The sequence below is a fragment of the Melospiza melodia genome, chromosome 3 (assembly GCF_035770615.1).
Source record: "Melospiza melodia melodia isolate bMelMel2 chromosome 3, bMelMel2.pri, whole genome shotgun sequence".
NCBI classification, from domain to species: Eukaryota; Metazoa; Chordata; class Aves; order Passeriformes; family Passerellidae; genus Melospiza; species Melospiza melodia.
In genome coordinates, this window is record NC_086196.1 from 116,041,489 (window position 1) to 116,056,753 (window position 15,265).

The following is a 15,265-nucleotide window of genomic DNA, read 5'->3' on the forward strand; positions in this document are numbered from 1 at the left end:
AGTCACTTAAATGGGTATATCAAAGTATTTTTTTGCCAAACCGAAATGCATAAATGCTTGTTTTTAATTAAGGGATTTGATCCCAATTCCATTCTGCCAAGGCTGCCATGTGTTTTAGGAAAAGGATTCAAATAGTGTAGAAAAAACAAATGTCCTGCATACATGGGAGTGTATTTAATTATTTGGATATTGAGTATTCTTGAAGATTTATGTGGGAGAAATAGAATGAATTTTCATGTTCTACACATGTCAAGAACCTGAGAGGAAGAGAAGCCAGGAGTGGAGCATGAGGATAATGCAGGAAGGAGGGATCAGACTCAGAATTGTGGTTTTAAAATAGGAAATATATTCTGCAGGCTTTTATTCCTGCCTTCTGTTTGTGCATCCACAAACACTAGTTTGAATTCTCAGCAATTGCTACACTAGTATGAGTTTCCAAGGATTTTAGTGTTTTGGATATCACTGCAAGCTGTGGGTCACAGTTGCAGCCCTGCTAAATTTGCCATAGCCCTGCCAGTGTTTTAAATTGTGAACATTTAGGTGAACTGCAGTCTGCTGAGATTGAAGTTTTTAAAGCTTTGAACTTGTAATCAATTAGACCTACAAAAGAAAAATATTATGTAATTATTACAGACTGGGGCTCAAAAATGGGTTTTGCTGGGTGTTTTTTGGTTCAAGCAGAGATAAGGATGAACTCCAGGTTTAAAAAATCCTTTATAGAAAATGTACAAGCCCAAACTATAATGATTGAAATGAGTGCTTTGAAGGTCAGTGAATTAGGCCTATCTTCACAAGGGAAGCTGAGATTTGATAAAAGCAGTTCTTCCCTAGATTACGTTATTTCAGCTAGGAATTGTCATCAAAGGGCCCCAAGGTCATCTCTCCCTGCTCTTTTACATAATCAAAGGTGTGCAGTGGAACTTTCTCTTGTCTTTTCATTTTAGGCTAATTGTGATCATGTTTCAGGCATTCAGTGCTTGTTCAGAAACTGACATTTCTGCCAACAAGCCTCTCTGAAAGGTTTCAGTTAAAGATCTGGCTGTGCCTTGGAAAATTTCCATTCTGGTGGATTTTCTCCTGGCTCGTGAGTCACAGCAGCTCTGTTACTTCTGGATAGTGACACTACTCAGGGTTACATGTTTTTGTGACAGTATGGACTCTTTAACTGCTTAGGCCTCTGCAATTGGAGCTGGACTGTCATAGCTGAAAATAGGAGAATGTTGATTCCATAAGTATGAATAACAATTAGAATGCTCGAAGAATTCTAATTCTTTGAATTAGAGAACCATACAAGATTAATTAGAGAAAAGAGATTAATTAGGGGGAAAAGATCAATTAGAGAACAATACAAGAATTCAATGGATGTTTGTATCTCACCTGCTCACAACTGCACAGAGAAATGCAGCTCAGCTTTGGCCCTAAATGTGCAGAGCAGTGCAGGTTTAAAGAACGGAGTGCATGGAAGGGAGAGGCCACTGTAAGATGACTTTATTGGGAGCTTCCCAGAAGGAAAACCTGCTCCTGTGTGTGTGTGCATGGAGCAAACCCAAAGGACAAGTAGTGGTTCAAGCAGGCCAAGAAAGCAACAAAGGGAATTAGCCCTGGAAGCAGGCTGGCAGAATGATGGATAGCTTCTGGGTTAGTCACTACATGGAAAACTTTATTTGGCTTTCATGTAGTCCCCAGCCTCAAAGAAGAACAACAGTGTTCCCTTGGGAGATTATTTTAGGAGCCCAAAGAATGTATGTGCTGTTCCTCAGTGTTGAGGAGCATCATGCGCTCACCCACCCTGGGTTCTTTAATTTAGGAGTGAAAATGCAGAGCATCCCCTGGATGCAGAGCTACTGCTGCTCTGTGGGGAGAGAAAAAGGAAAAAGTACCTCATTTCCACAGCCACAGTAAGCTATTTTCCCTCAGGATCCATTTTGCAGAACACTGCAGCCTTTGGAGCTCTCACTTAGTTTATAGTCATGAGCTCTCTGCCACTAGAAAAGGGAATAGAGATCACATTTGGCATCGTGCCACTTAGAGGAAATTATTTTAGCTGCTAAATAGGAATTTCATTCAAATTAATTGTAAAACTGGCTTCAAGGCTAACTTTAAAACAGATTTCTTGAGGCTTACTTTTTAAAAGTGGGGATTTTGTGGGTTTAGGAATAAATTAATCCCCTAATCAAACCAAAATGAGGTTTGAGGTGCAGCTGTATGTAATGTTGGCATTTGGGCATGAATATCCAGACATTTATGAAATATGAAATGTCCCTTTCTTGTGCAATACACTTTGAACAACAACTGTTAAATTAATTATGCCAACAATAATTTGCTATTAGCAAACCAAAACCATAGATTATTGTGGAGATTGTGTAAAAATAAATAAACATTTCCTAAGAAACATCCAGACAAGTTTTTTCATCTTGCTGCAGAAGTCAAATGAGAAGTAGAAGGAAGCATTAAGTGTTCCCCTGAGCCATGCCTGTTTGAGCCTTGTTTTACCTTCAAATACACCTGATTCCCTCAAAAAGAGCAGCAAACTTTGTCCCCACAGAGCGAAGAACTTCAGCTTTGGGAGTTTGCTTTTAAGTTAACATTTGGTGAATGTGCACACTGTTTCTTCTGCAGATTCAGTAACTGCTTGTGCCTTCTCCAGCAAGGGAGGTTTCCAAAATGTTTGGTGATTAAGTGGCTGTATTTCTAATTTTCTGCTGCTGTGCATGTCAGTGGGTGAGCAGAGCTGTTCCAGGCAGGCAGTGCAAGGTGTGATAGAGATATATGGAGGGATGATTCCAGGACAGCTGTGCTCATTTCCAGGGGCTGGATAAACTCCCCACGCTACATTTCAGTAGGTGAGGGCTCTCTATGCAGGACAGATACCCAGTGGAGACGGACTGTTCTAATTTTTGAAGTCATGAAAGGCTTTTGACACTTGCTCTATTATTTTTCCACTAAGGACAGGGAGCCTTAAAATAACTGTTTAGCTAACCTCTGTGTGGAAGGGCTCTGCCTGTCTCTGCTAAAATTGGAAGCACTCATTGTGCTAATGGATTGTGGCTCTTCCCTGCAGCTTCACCTTTATCTCTTAAACATAGATGTTATTGTTTGAACACTGGTTTTCTGAGTAAAAAGATAAAAATGTACATTTTAAATTAATCCTTCTTATCCTCTTTGCTGCCCTCTTCCCTTACAATTTCCTCTTGGAAGCTGCTGGATGACAGTGCAGTTGCTATAGTGGGGTCCTGTCAGCTGAACCACCACCACAGAGGCTTGGCTTTATTTATATTTACATTTTAGTTTGGCTTCTCTGAGTCTTCACTCTCAGGACACGATTATTAGTATTAATTCATTAACCCAGCTCACAGAGTCTTCTATTGTGAATTGCAGCGAGGTGCATGGGCTCAAAGTTTTGTGCTGCCAGTGTTTTACCAGTTATTTCCCCGTGTCAAGTATTTTGTCCTGTTTTGGTTTTTCCATTCCACAAGTTGAAAAGCTCAGTGTGAAGGCTCAGGGCTGTTTTAGTGGATGAAGTTAATCACTTGGTGGTTCAAGCCTTCATGCCTGATAGATCCAGCTTCAAAGATGTATTTACTTCTCAGCCTCAAATCCTAAAATCCCAACTGAAGTATTAGCTGCAGATTTCAGAGTCATTTCCTGACTACCGTGGAGGGGACAAGAATCAGCTGCAGCTGTGTACAAGGAGGATGAGCTGAATCTTGGAGTTTTTATGCATTTGCACGTAATTAACTTTCACCTGATTTAAGATTGCCAAGATTTTGAAAAGCAGAAAGATCATCCTTTAGAAATGTTTTGTAAAATTGCTTGTCTTGCACATGTCTTTGTGAGGGGAGAACAAGTGTTCTAGAACAATCTATTATGTGAAAAACCTGTATGAAGTCACCCTACCATGACACTATTCAGACTGCTCTCAAGAAAAGATAAAATACAGAGGATGAATCTGTAGTATTTGAATTGATGGTTATCTAACCTTTATTTTAACAATAACAGCAACTTCCATTTGGAATTGAAAAAATTCCCAGCTGATGAAAGTTCTGAAGTTATACCTATGAGTTCCTGGTGCATACTCTGAGACTGTCTCAAATACTCTTAATGTTTTTTTTTTCTCCAAGATCTCCACTTTGAAGGTGCTCTCGCACTATTAGGTCTGATGAAAAAATGACAAACTTTTTTTTCCCTCCCTTTTTAATGAGCCTTTAGTGCAAGCAACACTGTAAAAAATGTTGCTGGTTCTATGTTCAGGCCCTGTTTTCTTCACTTGTTATGTCACTCTGGATTTTTTCTTCCACACCTGGTAGTGCTTAGACAAGCAACACATGGCTGGATTTCAAAGTGTTGATGTGAATCTTCTGGGCCTATTTGTAGCAGCACTGACTGACTTTTACATGGTGCTTATGTATTGCACTGTGATATATATAATACATATAATAGGTGTAATATGGGAGTAATGCATATAATGGGTGTAATATATATAGTGTAATAATAAATAAAATGGGTATTATGCTATGTGTTATTACAACATGTACCTATAATATTGCACCTGGCCCATCCCTAGGTATTGCATCCACCTGCAGCTTCTGTGATACTCTCCACTGTTCACCGCTCCTTTTAATTGTGCTTTCCCAGCTCTCCTGTGATAAAAGAGAACTGAACATCCACTGTTCTTCCTGGAGCAGAAATCATTTGGAAAGGTTGCAAACAAACTGCCTAAATGTGGGAGCTGGAGAAAAATTACTATTGGCACTGACTAAAGAACTGCTGGACTTTTCTTGTGCAGAATGTGTTTTGAGAAACTCTCTCTGTTGGAAAGGCGAGCAGGAATGGCCCCACTGTAGTGCTGTTCGTTCTTAAAACTCTGCTGCTGTTGAGGCAGCTCCTGGCTTTATTCAGAGCTGATCAGCCTTTGGGAGTTCGGGGAGATGCTCTAGGTCCTGCCATCCAGGACCTGTGTAAATGGGCAGAAAATGAACAGCAAGAAGATCCCTGGGGCTCAATTGAGCTGGCTCCTTGCTCCTTGTGCAGAGCAGTCATTAATCCAGTTAGTGCAGGGCTGCAGAGCTTTGTTTTGCTGGTATTTACTGTACACAAATCATTGCTGTAGCTGCACTAACGAGCTGCTTGGTTCATTAGTGCAGCTAAATGCATTAATTAGCTGCCCAGTCGATGGCAGCAGCTCACACGGCCTGGGTTGGCTTCCAGGATGGCAATCCTGTTCCTTCAGGGATTGTCACAGGGTCAGGGTGGCAGTGACTGCTGGCTGGCAGCAGGGGCTGTGAGCAGGGTCAGAGGATGAGGATGGGCTGGAGTTGGCACACCTGGCTGCTGGCACAGGTGTGGGATGGGCTCGATGCTCACTGCAGGGGACTGAGCTGAAGCCTGGCTGCATGTTATCCACACTTCCCACCATATTAAGGCTGTTCTGTGTTTGTAGACCACACAATGGTTTGGCAAGTGTGTTCTCAGGCAGTGCATCCCAAAGTACACAGCTTTGTAAATACAAGTGCCATATGGTTTGTCAGTGAGGTCTGTGCTGCCTCTCACACACGCTGAGTCAGGAGGATATTGCATGCACCCCTTGGCAGAGGCACGAGAAGCCTCTGCTTTGTGACATGAGGATGAGTGAAATGGGAGTAAATCACTTGGGTTTGTGTTTCTGCAGTGCCCATGGGCCCCGGTTGTGCACTGGAGCTGCACTCTGCCAGGCACTGCACAAACACAGCCCCAGATCCAAGTGCACAAACCTTCTCCATGCTGGATTGGAAAATGTGACATGAAAAGTCTGTGTGTAAGGAGGAGCCTCTTGCATTACTGCACAGAGATCAGCTCAGAGTGCTGCAAAATATTCAAATATTCTCATTGGCTGCAAACCTGGCCTACCTATAATTGAAATCAAAGCTATCACAGCAAGATTGATCTTGTTAAAATCCATGCTTTATTCTACTGTCCAACCTCTATGTTGCAGTCAGCAAGTCAAGTCTACAAAAAATATTTAGAGAATCAGCTGTTCCTTAGCCTTAAGAAAGCAGCACAGTTGTTTTAGATGTTATTTATTAAATATGGCTTAATTAAAAACTGGTTTAGCTGAGTTTGGAGCCTGAAACAATTCCTGTTAATTCCTTTGAGAATATTTTATTCAATTTTATTAGCAATTAAATCTAGCCCTTAACCCTTTGGAGACTGCCAACAAATTGCATATTTGGGGAAAGCAGCTTGGTATTCATTGGTCAGCTGTCTGGAGACTGCAAATGTTCCGAAAATTAAATTGATAGTTTTGTATTTTTGCCACTGGACAAAGTTGTGTGCCAAGTTTTCACCAGATGCCTGCTAAGCTGGGATTTACAAACAGTTCTGAAGCAGGGATCAGGGCAAGCTGAGTGACTCAGCTGCTCCTCTTAGCTCTCATTTGAGCTGAGATGCAAGCTGTAAGGGAATTAAAGCATTATTTGGTAGCATTCCCTGAAAACAGCGAGCCTCAAAGCCATTCTCACAGCTGACAGGAGGCACATCTCAAAGGAGCTGTGTGGCTGGCATTACCTGAGTTCTTTGGGGATAGTCAGAAGCCAAGGAGCAAAGAGTCATGAGGGATTAATTGAATTTGTGGAGCCAGCAGCTGGTGGGAGAGGTGCTGTTCCTGCCTTGGAAGGTGTTCTGGGCTCTTGGGGAGACACCTGGGATGAACGTTCCCCTCTGAGCAGTCAGCCTGGAGAAATGTTGGCTTTGCCAACAGCTGCAGACCCTGTAGGGAGCTTCAGTCCAGCTGAAGTTTAGAAAGAGGGAAAAGTGAGGAAGATGAGGCTAAATGATTCCTGCTCTTAAGGCTGGCCACCCTGAGGCTGAGCATGCAGCAGCTCTCAACTACAGATACAAACTGAGGGGAGCAGGGGAATTTAGGAGGTGCTGAGGTTCCTTTCCAGCCCATTTCTCCTGACAGGACAGCAAAGGGCAGGTGTGTGGAAGGCAAGGATGGGAGGAGGATTCCTGTGTCCTGTTCTTCCTGAAATTCATGAGATCTCTTTGCCACTGCAGCTTAGCAAGAGCCTTCTGTGGCTCAGTGCTGTTTTTCACTAGTGGTGAATGAGGGAACTCATGGGAGTAGACCAGAGCTGGAGCAAAGTCAAGAGAATCCACCCCCAAAATTTCCTGCCAGTGACAGCTGCCCAAGAAGGGAAATTTAAGTTGGTAGAGGAAATATTGCTCCTGTGTGGCTCCTCAAATGTTTATGGTCTCAATTTAGAAGCAGAGTCCCTCCCAACAGCCAGAGCCCTGGTTGTCTGCAGTCATAAACACAAGTTACTGTGCATGATTGAGGCACCAGATTTTCTTGTGTTATCATGCAAGTGAAACACAAGCACAGCTTCCAAGGCTATGCTTCCTCTCTTCCAGGGCTGTTATTTTTTTTATTGGCCTTGATAGTCCAGGGAGCTTACTGCTAGAGGCTTCTTCCCACCAACATTTGTGTTCCTGTTGCAAATTCATTCTGCTGTGTGTTGTCTTGTTTGCTGCTATTCCCCTGAGTTGTCTGAATTTTAAATATTAATAGCAGCTTCCTTCAGAGCTGTCTCTCCATGTGACCACTGTGGAGATGTTAATTCTTGACAAATAAGATACAACAATAGCTGTATCAAGAAAGGAAATCCTTTTGATAAGAGCTGGAGGTGTGACTGGTAACCAGCAAATTGAGGCTGTGAGAGTGTGTCTAACTCAGTCTGGCCCTTTATTTAATCCTGGGCAGTTTAATTCCGTTCATCTTTTCATTTTGCTCCTTGCAAGTGTGGGGATAATGCCCAATCATGTACTAACTTGTTAACCCCTATAAGGATCCCAAGCTGTGTGGTTACATAGTGTTGAAGTAGAACTTCTATAATCAGAACAGCCTTATTACTCCTGTTATTAATTCTTTTTGCACTTTGTCAAAGCTGAATGAAAGCAAATTTAGTCTTGTTGCATGTGAGCCTTTCACAATTCATACCCATATATAATGCATAATTCATATATGGAAGAAACAGTTTTTATTACCATGCTAAGTGCAAACAAAGATAGGGGGGAACAAGGGTACATATTTTACAATTTATTAATTCTGGACCATTTTAGAGAGAGCAAAATACTGAGTGCATCACTTAGGCTAATATCTGCTCTCCAGGCTGCTCAGGGCCATATATAATAATGGGTGCTGGACCTTTCTGTGTACGAGATGCATTATGCACAGTTCTTGGACAAGTTGTAATCAAGTCTAGGAATTATGCCAATTCATTTTTGGAGAAATTTATGGCCTTTAGTACTTACATAGCATTTTTACATTGTTCAAGGGGAATTATAACTAACTAACCCTTGTATGTCTGCAGAGTACAATTGTCACAGGTGTGAAATAAAATTACAAGAAGCCTTTTTTTTAAAAGTTAATACCAAAATCAGAATTAAACCTCAAGCTCTTTACCTTTTGTAATGTGATCCATTTTATAGGTTTTCTTTTATCTCCAAAAATGAGTTCCTGAAATAAGGAGTGGAAGTTAGTTTAATCCAAGAATATTCTGCCTTATTGGAGGGCTTGACTCCCTGGATGTTAATATGGTGCTAGAGGTGAGCAAATAAACTTGAAATGGGTGCATCCTGTCATTGAGTCTTACACTGAGAACATCCTGCTTGGCAAGGACCCACAGCTGCCAGGAGAGTGGGGGTTTGGTTTTTAATAGATTTACCTCTTTTTGATTGACCTGTGGACACCAAACATGTGAAACCATGAACTGCAGGTTACAGTGGAAAGTTGGAGGCTGCACAGTGTAACAGAAAGGAGAGATGAGAGAGGTATAGAAAGTTCCTTGGCTAAAAAAGTTGTTGTTATGAGTCATTACTGCCTGGGCTTGCCAAAAATCTTCTGACAGTTTTGTGTTTGCTAATTACCTATGCCTCTTGGAATGCAACTCTCTTAAAGCCAGTTTCTCTTCTCCTCTCTTTCCTGGGAAAGTAACAATTATGGGTTTGCTGAACAAGCTTGTAGTGCTGTACTAGCAAAAGTAGAAAGAACAGCTTTAGATGAGAATCCTTGGTGCTGTATTTTTCTTGTGCTCAGCACCAGCAGCCCTGCCTCTAAAGGAGTGCACAGAAAGGCTGGAAACCCTCTGGAGCTTCTTGCTCAGCTCATTTCTCCAAAATGCCCTGCTGCTGTGGGCCCAGGATTGGCATGAGTGTGGAAGTCTGGCTGTTTCCTCTGTGTGATTTCACTGTTTGATTGGCCTTGCCAGTGGGATTATATTCTTTGTCACTTTCTATTTCTACTTGTTTGTAAATGCTGGGAAATGTTGTATCCTTTGTGACTGCTCTGATTCTTCATTTCATCTGTGAAATTGTGTGAGCAAAGAGCTTTTTTGAGAAGTCTCTCACAGTCTGTTTTGCTTTTAAGTCAATGTATCTCTGGAAAATTGGGGCAGCACAAACCAACTGTGTTGGGGTCTATTTCAGTGTTTTATTGAGACAGTCACAGCTTTGCTCTGGGAGGACACTGGGTGAATGGCTTTTCTTCATTAAATGCTATTTGTTCTAGCCAACATGGCTATTCCTATTCAAGTCTGGTTCCTGTTTTCTCACAGATCAGGTTTTGGAGTGAATTGCATGGGCAGAATAAGGCAGCTGTGATGGCAGTGGAAGGCTCTGATGTGCATCTGAGGTCACTCTAACCTGAGGTGCTGGTTTCAAGCTGGGACAATGGGGGAATGACAGGATAATGTTACTGTGAAGGCATCACTCATCTGGCTGTCTCTCAGCTCCCCACACAATTAGGCCTATTAAGAGTCTGAAACACTCTGCACAGGCATTAAAAGCTGTTGATGAGCGAAGTTCCTATCAAAGTCCATTAGCATAAGTGAGTGGTCAGAGTGGCTGGGCCTGACATATTTCATATTCTTCTGCTACAAGGGTAAATCTGAATTTCTGAAGAGCTTTCAGGCTCAATCCTATTCAAGATGATCTCACGTGGCACTTAGCATTGCCGCTGCTTTTCAGGCACTTGTGTGAGGAGCAAGCACTCTGAGAACAAGGCAGGCATTCACTTCAGCAGATAAAAGGGAGCTGGGAGCCGGGAAAAAACCTGAAGCATGGCTGCAAGGGAAGACAGATTTCCTGGATGAGCAGCTTTGCTTGCAAAAAGGACCTCAAAATGGTCACTGGATGTTCTATAGAAAGGAAAAAAAAGCTCCCTTTCTGCTGTCAGAGCTAGTAATAGATCCTTGGATATTGAAATACCACATGGATGCAGGAAACACCAGGACTTTGTGGTTTAATAAACCTGATATTAGGCATGGTGACACTTAGCTGTCCAAAGCAGGCTGAGCTGTACAGGTCACTGGAAAAAATCTGCAGCTTTTTAAAGAAAACACAAATTAGAGTAACCAATCATAATATCCTGCAGTACAACTCACCTCAACCAATTCAGGCTTGTTTATAAATGTCAGCAGTGTCCACAGAAAGTTGCAGGAATGGGGTGTTCTGGCCCAGAACCAAGAGCCTGGATGCTCCAATGCCAAGGTAGGAGCAGCTCCATTGGATGCAGAGCCCAAGGGGGCTCAGAGCACTTTGGTCCCAAACTACTCCTCTGGAGTGAGGCACCTGCAGTCTGAATGACCAAGAGACTTCTGAAATAAAAGCAGTGTTTTAAAAAAGGTATAAAAAGCTTGCAGCAGTGCACTTAATCCCACTTAGCTACACACAGGCAGATTGTTGCTTTGAGCTGGTTTACAGTGGTTACAGCAAGTTTTGTGCTTATTTAAACCATGCCAGGTGAACAAATTCCAGAGGAAAATTCTCTTCAAATATCAGATAAATGGATTAGGAAATTAAATTTCTACTTTTTGTGTTATAAGCTCAGCAGTGTCTAACATAGAATACATTCAGCATTTTAACTGGGTATTTAAACTGTTTATACTCCATGCAAACATTAAATGTTTACTTGCAATTATGTATTAAAATTATTTGCTTGAGGAGGAGAGGTTAAATCAGTGGTATATTATAATACATTGCTTATTCATGTAAGCATAAACATGTAAAGTAGGGAAAAAAATCTAACTTTGATAGCTGACAGTGGGACAGGAATATCTGTAATCAGGCTCACATTTCTTTGCCAGTTGGTCATGTTGTTCTGATAAATGACATTAAACAGGAATTCAACAGGACATTATCTTCTGTGGACATATGAGCATGGATCCTTGGGAAACACATCCTGCATTTTTGAAAGGATGACACAAAGATGAAAACAGCAATATCAGCAAATGTTGCTCTAAACTAGGATATTCATCAATATAATTTCTTTCTCTCTGTTAACTCAAGTTCATAGATTTAGGTTATCACAGAAATTATCCCTTCAATGATTACGTACCTTTCAGTGTGCATTCCAAAAGTAATAAATGAGTAAAAGATGGGCTAGAACTTGCCTTTTCCTCATCCCCTGTCACTGTTTCCCCTTGCATCCAGTGAAGGATGGAGATTCTCCTTTAGTGTTGCTTTGTACCAGTTCCTATCACTTGGTTGGATCTTGGTTTACTCCGAAGTGGCAAATTAATGGTGAAAGCTCTAGTATAATACAGGAGCAATATATGTGGGAAATGCTCATTGTATCACCTCTCGCTTTCCTCTCCATGAAATACTGAAGGCTGTATGTGCAGGCATTTCCTAGAGATCTTTACCATAGATCTTTGCTCTCACCATCTCACAGTCCTGTGGCATTACTGTCCTGAAGGAGTCCCTTTTGTCTCTGCAAACAACATTTTTTGTGCTTTACAAAGCACAAGTGTCAGGGGTTTGTCATGTGAGGCCACCTGGGGTACAGCCTGATTAAACAGTTGGGAAATGTGCTCTGTTGATGGAAACAAGCCCTGCCTGTCCACCTTTTCTTTCTCACTTCATGCTTCTGTGCAAGGCTTGTCTGCTGTAAATGCCTGCTGACTGACAAGTTATCCACATTTACATCACCTTTTGACTTTATTGGCCTTAAGGAAGCTTTCAGGTGAAAGTGATTTATGAAAAGCACCAGGGCTGAACCTGGAGTAAAACATCTGTTGTAAGTCCAACCTAAAAATAATATATGTTAGAATTACCTTACAAAGACCTTGATTTGATAATAATTTGATTGACATACAGGTGCCATTGCTAGGAGCCTTAGTTCTGAAATACCCTAGTAATAATTTCTTCCATATTTTATGAGTATGCTGCAATTAGTAAGGCTCTTTTTCCTTTAATCTGATCTACTGTGCTGGACCAGTTATATTTGTAATACAATGCTTGATGAATATTCATATGTGACTCCTCATAAAGTTCTCTTAAAATCGATACTAAAAGGCTGAAATTGTTTGAGAGGTGGCAATTACCGACTGCAAGGAAATTATTCTCCACTGAACACTTGCAACAAGAATCACTGCCAGAATGCTGCTGATGGAAAGAGTATTAAATAGTGAGTGTAAATCACCAAGCTATTACAGTGGTTTATATAAAATAGCTCACTAATGGATCACAAACCGTGGCAGTTACATTTATAACAAGCAGAAATGTCTGTGTTCATTGCCAACAACTTGAACACCTAAGACTGGGGAGTTAGAAAGAAAACAAGTCTGAAGAGATAAGGACAGCAACTCCATTATTGCCACAATATCTTCACCTGATGCAGTTCCCTTTGATAATGTCATTATTTTTCATGCACAGCTGACCTTGCATCACTTGGCATTAGGGGACACATAATAGCCCTTTAAATATTAATCAGTGTTTTCATATATTGGAACCTGTTGGTGATATTATATATTATGCATTAGCAACATTTGTTTTCATTTTCTACCCATGAAGATGTGTTGTACATTTCCCCCTCTTGAGTTTGAGATGACAGGTGTTTTCTGAGTAGCTGTAGATATAAAATACCTAGCAGCAAGATGGCTTTTAACTCTTTTTTATAGCACTGCAAGGCAGTATCTTCCTAATAGCCTTTTCTCAGACACAGAAATGCTGCCATTAGAGGAGAGCTGTGCCTGTCTCTCTCTTGGAAAGGATGTTGTCTTTCACTGGGGTTAAGACTCTTCATTGCAGCTTTATATATTCAAGTAAAAATGGAGTCCTGTTTTCTGAGCCATGAGATGTTTTACAGAAAAAAGTTATGCAGAAAAGCCTCTTGGAGATAAGCTGTTAGGACCAGTGCAGGCCAAATTCAAATAGCTATTCCATGTGGTAGGTGCTTGATTTAGAAAGAAATATTTCAGTGAGATGTCCAGGTGGAATACTTGTATGTTGTGCTGCAAACCACATTGCTAGTTAAATATAACTAGGAATGTGTACATGCATAGATTACATGCATGTAACACTCACATAAAGGGAAAAAAGCCTACCAATTCCTTTTCTCCCACCTCAGAAAATTCCATACCCGATGTTCTTGTTAAATACCTAACAATAGAGTGTGCTGAGAAAATACTATCCCAAAAGGTTAATTCTTGCAAAGGATGTGTGCCTGAGAACAGCATATTTTAAAAAAAACCATGTTCAGCTATGAGCAGTATCTAGTTTTATTTGAAATGCTTTTTTTTTAAATGGAGGAATAAACTGTATTTGTCAGATAATTGCACTTTTAGCTTTGGTGGAACTAAATGGTCTTCAAGGTCCCTTCCAAGCCATTTCATGAGTCAGAAACACACAAAAGTGAGAGTACAGAATCCAGTGCCTTGCCAGAAACAAGCCACAGGTGATGCTGAAAATCTGCTGCCCAGGCCACTCAGGGCCTGCCAAGCAGTGTTTGCTAGAGCTCCCCAAATTGAGTGCCCAACCTCCCAGAGACACCAAATCTGAGCAGGAGATGTGAGTCAGAGGTTGCAGTAGGGGAGAGCAGTGATCTGCCCACCATGTGAGAGTTTTAAAGCTCTTCAGCTGAAGTCTGTGGAGATCAGATATTCCAAAGTATAGTTGCAGTTCAGGAAGGAAATGGAGGTGGTTGGCACCCAGTGGCAGATTGGAAGCTGCCCATTTCCCGCTGGTGAGTGATGGGATGTCAGAGCCCCGCTGGGTTATCCTCCTGAGGCTCTGAGCCATTTCTGTGGTATTGAATCTTTGCAGTTTGCTTTGAACTTGCTAGGTGACTCCAAATGTTATCCACGCTCCCACCAAAACTGGAATTATTCCCCTCTGTTAACAATCTGGTATTGAAACACTTCTGGCACAGAGTGAAGTGATCTTAGGCCAGGTACTGGGGCATGGCTGAGGTGTAGGTGGGCTTCCCCAGTGGAGGAAGGTGATGAAAAATTAAATAGGGGGGTCTTGGCTGCAGAGACCTCACCCATAGAACAGACAAGGCCACAGAGCTGATCCTGAGCACGTGGAATCTGGGCATTGAGTTCCTCACCTTCACACTTTGCTATGGAAATGAAGGGCCTGACTATTTCCACAAAAAGATTAGAGGGAAACAGTTTTCCACCAGGGAAGCAAACTGCTCCCAAACCAATGGCTGTGTCTCCACTGCCAAAACTTGGTGTGCTTTTATATATTTCTACAATGCGGCTGGCATTTTTAGCAATATTCCATGGTACAATTAGATGCTCATTGTAGCTTGCAAGTCCCTTATCAGGCAATAGCCATGTTCATTTTCAGGTGGGTGAGAAGGAGGTTTTCAGGGGTGGGCAGTGGCAGGGGAAGGCAAGGAGCTCTGGCTCTGGAGTGGCTGTTTCACAGCCTGGGAGCCTGCCTTTGTCAGAGGACAGTCACATGGCAGCACTTTGCATCTCCTGAACAAATGGATCCATTTTGCATCTCCTGAACAAATGGATTCCAGCCATGAATCTGCCTGTGAAAGGGCCCATGTTCAGGGTCTTTTGAGCTCCTATGTGCCATTTGTCTGTGAAAATCATCTCTCCTGAGCTGATCCTGAAAGGAAATCAGCACCTACAGCTCAATGGAAATCAGTCAAGTGCCAGGGAGGATCAGTGCTGTGTGTGATCAGGCACTTGGGTTTTTGAAGCAGGGCTGTGCTGCTCTGGCATTGCAATGATGAGCTCACGTTATTGAATTTGTGGTGACTTTGTCTGAAATGCCAAGCTGAAGTCGCACTGCTGTGTCCCTTCTATTTTAGGTGCATTTCTGAACTAGTCTGCAAGGCAGCTGTGCTTTAATTTAGATCCTTCTTCAATAATAGCTCCTATTGTGCCAGCTTTGAGATGGCATCAATGGCTAGAACTTTATTGACAGACTTGGTACCAGTATTTGTTAAACACTCCTCTTGGATTGCTATTTATATAATGCTGCT